The following is a 6,028-nucleotide window of genomic DNA, read 5'->3' as shown; positions in this document are numbered from 1 at the left end:
GGGAACTGAATTTTGTCAACAACTGCTGAGAATCTTCAACGCAGATCCTTGCCCAGTTGAGCTTTCGGATGAAACCCTAGCCCTGGCTGACACTCTGATTGCAGCACCTGAGACACCCTGAAGCAGAGCACCCAGCTAAGATGCACCCAAGTACCAGAAGCACTAAAACCATGAAATAGTCCATGTGCACTGTTGTATGTTGCTGAGTTTGTGGCAATTTGTCACCCAGCAATAGAATGTTAAGACACATCTCATTTGGGTGGATTTGGGCAGGTTATTTTCCCTCTTCACACTTCAATTTTCAGGGCACCTGGGTGGCTCAGTTAGTTATGCATCTGCCTTTGGCTCAGGTCATGATCTCAGGGTCCCTGGATCGAACCCCACATCAGGCTTCCTGCTCAGTGAGGAATCTGCTTCTCCCTCTCCCTCTGCCCCTCCTCCCACTCATGCTCTCTCAAATAAAGAAATAAAATCTTTAAAAAAATAAACTTCAATTTTCTCATCTGTCAAGATGGCTGGGATAATAATAAAAATGATGGTGTTAATAATAATATTATTATTAATAATAATAATAAGGCTGCTTTTGGGGAATACAATGAGTAACTGCAAAAAAAAAAAAAAAAAAGCATGCAAATGTTGACATCTGAGTAAGGGGTCTGGGCCATGCCTGGGCTGGATCTTGACCACGGTCGGTAAGAGCAACAGGAGGAGTTACTCAGTGGGAAGAGTGGGAAGGGCTTCCCTGCAGTCACAAAGCTTGGAGCTGGAGGAGCAAAAGATAGGATGTCAAGTGAAGGCAAATCTGGGGACTGAAGAGATTGAAAGAGTTCAGACAGACTGAGGTATAGGTTCAAAGGAAAAGCAGGAAGCAGAGCAATAAGATGGAGGGAGCCTTTCATAAGGTGCCAACGATGCCAATGGGTGGGAAGAAGCGATGGAAACACGGCAAGTGTTTAAGAGCATAGCGGAACTCAACTCACGCCAAGGGCACCAGAATCCAGGGCTTGGGTGCCCACTACGGTTGGCTCTGAGCGCCCACCCTCTTTTGGTGATGGAACTCCTCTCCATCGTGCCCATAATGCCAGGGGGTCTCCTCCTTGAATGGGATCCCCTAACCCCACATCGGTCTCTAGCTAATTGCCCACTCAGCATCTCTCCTGGGATGTCTAAGAGGCATCTGAGATTTCACATGCTCGGATCTGAACCCCTGCTTTCAAACTCTTCCTCAGAGCTCTGCTGTACTGCAGTCCGCCCATTGCAAAAGTCTTGCTCTGACCACTCTAGAGTGAACAGCGATGATCTGACAATGCATATTGTAAAAGATGCAAAAATCTAGATTTCAGTAAAAAGAGTAAAAAGCGAACATCTTTCTCCGTCTTGATGTCCTCATCCTCTCACCACATATATTCAAACGGTTTCTATATCAGAACCTACAGGGCTACCTGCACTCACCTGCCCGGGACTTACGACCTTCCTGCTACTGACAAACAGATCATTTCTTTCCTGTTTTAAAAAGAGACTATAACAAGCAATACCATAATGAACATCCATATCCATATCCATATGCGCAATTATTTCTTCAGGCTAGATTCCTAGAAGTGGGGCTGTGAAGTCAAAGGATTTGCACATAAAACATTTGGGAGAGACTGACAAATGATCCTGTAATGTGGTTTACATTCCCACCACCGGCATGTGACAGTGCCTCTGTGCCAGTGCTGGACATTATCAATCTTTTTAAGAATTTCCAAGAATGAGATCTTGCCTTAACTTACTTAACTTTCCTGATAACCAGAGCTTGAATACATTTCCATGTATTTATTGGCCCCTTGGAGTTTTTCTTCAGTGAATTGCCTCTCTGTATCCTTGGTTTGTTTTTCTATGGGTTATTTATCCCAAATAACTAATGGAAAATCTGAGGACTGAAGAAAATAAATTAATTGGCTTGAAGTCTCACCACTAGTAAGTGGCTGGGCTGGACATGAGCTTGGCTCTATTTCTTAAAAGTGAACATTCTCAACCACCGGGTGGGTTAGCCTGCTTCTCAGGGATGGTCAAGGTTAATAGGATGAATGATAACCTGAAGGCTGCACAGGGACATGAGTCTCACTCACTTGTGGAGGTGTGGTCTTTTCTGTTTCTACCAGAAACAGCCCCACTGTATGCTACAGCTCCCTCCAGGAAGGCCCTTGGGGTGGCTCCTGGGCTCCCTGGCTGACCACTGTGCCTATTGCCCTGCGCTGGCCCTGGCTACCCGTCCTCCCACATTTAGCAATCACGTTGCCCCTAAAGACATAGGCAGCCAGAAATAGCAACCCATGGCTTACTGCCATTTTCTTAGTTAAGCCAACTGGAGCTAGACCATCCTTGGCTTTGGGTGCGATTCATTCTCCAAAATCCAAATCCAAGACTACTCTGTATCTGGCAAAGGTCAGCTGCAAACACAGAGTGGGAATGCATAGGCAGCTGCTGTCAACTCCTCTGACATCATGCCAAGGCCACCCTACCATTGTTTGTGGCAGATCAACGCCTTTCTTTGGCAGAGGAGGTTTGCAGGCCTGCCCTTTGGTATCTGTCAGCCTGACTTCTCAGCAGGCCGGAGGGTGCCCGAGTGCCGGAGGAATGCCTTCCCTATAAATAGAAGTCCTTCACAGGGCTTCCACTGGCTGGCGGCCTTCACGGCATCCGCACCATTTATGCGTTCCGCCCAGGGCCAGTGGCAGGCGTGGTGGGAGAGATGATCTGGGCAGAGGACCCCACAGCCTGGGGCTGTCACCCACCAGCCCCCAGGAGACCCCTCCTGAAATGGCTGCTATGACTGTTGCAGAGAAACAGGGCAGCTTAGGGGTTTTGTTTGGCAAGTAAAGGACCCTGATTCTTGAATCACCTCAGACCCACAGATCCTCTTGAACAGTGGTTCCAGATGTGCACACATGACCATGGCTCGGGGCTCTTGGAGGTCAAGGCAGATGCTGCTGGAATACTGCAGGTGGAACTTGGTCCCAGTGAGAACTCAGCTGTGCCACCCGGTGGCCTGGCTTTGAGAAGGTATCAGAGCTCGACTCCAGCTCTCCCAAGTCAAAATCCCCGTTCCCGTCTTTGGAAAGAGTAGGGAAACACCACTCAATCTTTTGTGGGCTCTGAAGCACAGGGGTCAAGTCTCTAGTTTGGCAACCTATACCTAGTAGCCAAAGCCTGCTTAAAGGGTCATGAGAGAGAAAGGCAGGCCCGTGAGGGGAAGAATGTCAGCGCAGTGATGATAAAGGAGGTGGAAGGAGTAGGAAAGGAGGAACCGACTGGAATTAGGTGACGGGAAAAGAAAAATGGTAGCAAGAAACGAATAAGGTTCGAGGACACTGAATCTCAAAGGCCATTTTTGCCAACAGCTTTCATAGAATCAGTAGTCAGGTCTGCTGGAGCAGCCCTGTGAGGCATTCAGGGACCCCCCCCACCCCACCCCAACCTCCTTGGTGATCATAAAATTGTGTGGTCTGATGGAAGCTGGTGAGTACTTCTGGAAGACTTTTTTTTTTTTTAAAGAAAGAGTTGGAAAAAGAAGCCCTAGAGTTCCAGGATTCCTATGACTCTGAGAACAGGCAATGGGGGGAGCTCCACGTATGTTACTCTAGATGCGGAAATCTCGGTGACTTTATGCTGTAAACTGAGCATGTTCCCTTGAAACTCATCTGTAGAGACCTCATCTCCAACGTGATGGTATTTGGAGGTGAAGCCTTTGGAAGGTGATTAGGTCATGAGAGCAGAGCCCTCATGAATGGGATTAGCGCCCTTACAGAAGAGACTCCAGAGAGCTCCCTCAACCTTTCTGTCATGTGAGGACACACGAACCAGGAAGCAGATCCTCACTGGACATTGCATCTCCTGGTGCCTTGATCTTGGACCTCTAGAGCTATGAGAACTTTTTTATCAGCCACTCAGTCTATGGTATTCTGTTATAGCAGCCTGAAGTGATTAAGACATCATGTTCTTTCAGATTTTTTTCTTCTGATTGATTTCCAGTTTCATACCATTGCGGCTGGAAAAGATACATGATATGATTTCAATCTCCTTGAATTTAATGATTTAGACACTTTGACAGAGCAGTGGCATACCAACTTCTCACCACTGCCTAGGAGGCACATGGGGCCTTTTTCTGCTCTCAGGCTGTCCTGCGGGAATGGGGCAAGTTCTGAGGCTTCTTGGAGATGGTGTATAGGCAGGCAGCCTTGGAGAGCACCAGAAAGCAGTGCACCTTGGGTAGCTTCTATCCTAGGTTAGAAACCGTGCAGAGAGCAGGAGGGGCCACAGCGTTATAGTCTCGCTTTCCCACCAGGATGTGTCCAGGGCCACATCTATTTTATGACTTTCCCATCTACTGGTGACACTTCCTTGAAGGGTCATTCAGGGATCATGGGGTTGGGGGCACAGAGACCTTGACACCCACCGACTCCTGTTCCCATTCCGTGGTAAAATGCGGGAGTTTTGGAGATTTACCAACAACATTCCCAACTCTTGAACACAAACGGTTTCCCTTGAGATGTAGGGGCAAAGGCAGGGCCCTGAAGCTTCTGTCTTGAGGGCTGTGTACTTCCAAGCTTGTCATTCCGCACACGAACGAGGGCGAGCAGGTCAATCTGAGAGCAAAGCAGTCTCTCCAGGCTCCTGAAAGAAAGGGAAGCATTTCTTTCTTCTTCCTATACCTCATTCATTCATTCATTCATTCGTTCATTCCACAAAGGTTTCATGAGAGCCTCTTCCATGCCAGGACTGTGTTAAGCACGGGGGATACAATGGAGAACACCTCTGCCCTCAGGTAGCTTGTTATCCAGTGGGGCTGATGGGCAATAAATACGTACACAAAGAAATAAGAAGATAAGGTCATACTTAGATCATGAAGTCTCCTGCCGTCTGTCCTCTCCTGGGAAGGGTTTTCTTCGGCTGGCCAGCCTTATGACACATTTAGATCACGGAAAGTGAATTTCAGGGGGGTGCTCCTCTGATTCTTAAGCTCGCTGGTCTCTTCACAATACTCTCATTTCTTTGCTGTGGGGCTGACAGCTGTACTGAGGGCAGTGTAATGGTTTTTAGCTGTAATAAAGCACTGTTGCCAAACACAACTTGGCCTCTGCCCATTATTGTTCCCCAAATGCCACAGGAGCAGCATGACGCCTTGTGACAAGAGACTAAGGCTTTGCAGTCAGACAGAACTGGCTTCTATTCCTGGTTCTGCCACCATGTGAGCTTAGAGAAGTGACTTTTTTCCTCCAAGTCATGAGATTTTAATGGAGACAAAACTGGCATCTCTGTAAGGATTTTCTCTTCGTGGCATAAGATGTATTAGGACCATGAAGGCGCTTTGCCCAGCACCTGGCACACAGGAACTGCACAGTGAATCTTGGCTCCCTGTCAACACAGTGAATGATTCCTAGCCTGGAGGCCAGGGCTCTTCAAAGTGTGGTCCACAGACCACCTGAGACAGCACCACCTGGGGTACTTGCAGATGCGCAGCTGTCTGTGTCCATCAGGCCCTGGGGGCGCCGGTCCACGAGCCTGCGCCTTTCCCAAGCAACTCACTTAAGAGCCTGAAGTTGGAGACTCCCTCATCTACAGCTTTGATCGGTGGCCCAGGCTTCTATTATGTTGAGGGTCAAGAAATCACTTTTTTTTTTTTAAGATTTTATTTATTTACTCATAGAGACACACACACACACAGAGGCAGAGATACAGGCAGAGGGAGAAGCAGGGAGCCCGACGTGGGACTCGATCCCGGGTCTCTAGGATCATACCCCAGGCTGCAGGCGGCACTAAACCGCTGCGCCACGGGGGCTGCCCAAGAAATCACTTTTTAATGGTCCACTCCCAGCATCAGAGCTTTTACAGTGTGGGGGCACCTGATGTGTGTGTCTTCAGTAAAGTACTTCCTATATGAGAAAGAAGACTTCAAACCACCCAGGACCTTGAGCCTTCTGGTCCTGGCTAACCCACCCCAACCCAGCACTGTGGGGGTCACCCCAGGGACTTACCCAACCTATTT

The sequence above is a fragment of the Canis lupus genome, chromosome 14, assembly GCF_011100685.1.
Source record: "Canis lupus familiaris isolate Mischka breed German Shepherd chromosome 14, alternate assembly UU_Cfam_GSD_1.0, whole genome shotgun sequence".
Taxonomy (NCBI): domain Eukaryota; kingdom Metazoa; phylum Chordata; class Mammalia; order Carnivora; family Canidae; genus Canis; species Canis lupus.
This window is presented reverse-complemented; position numbering follows the sequence as displayed.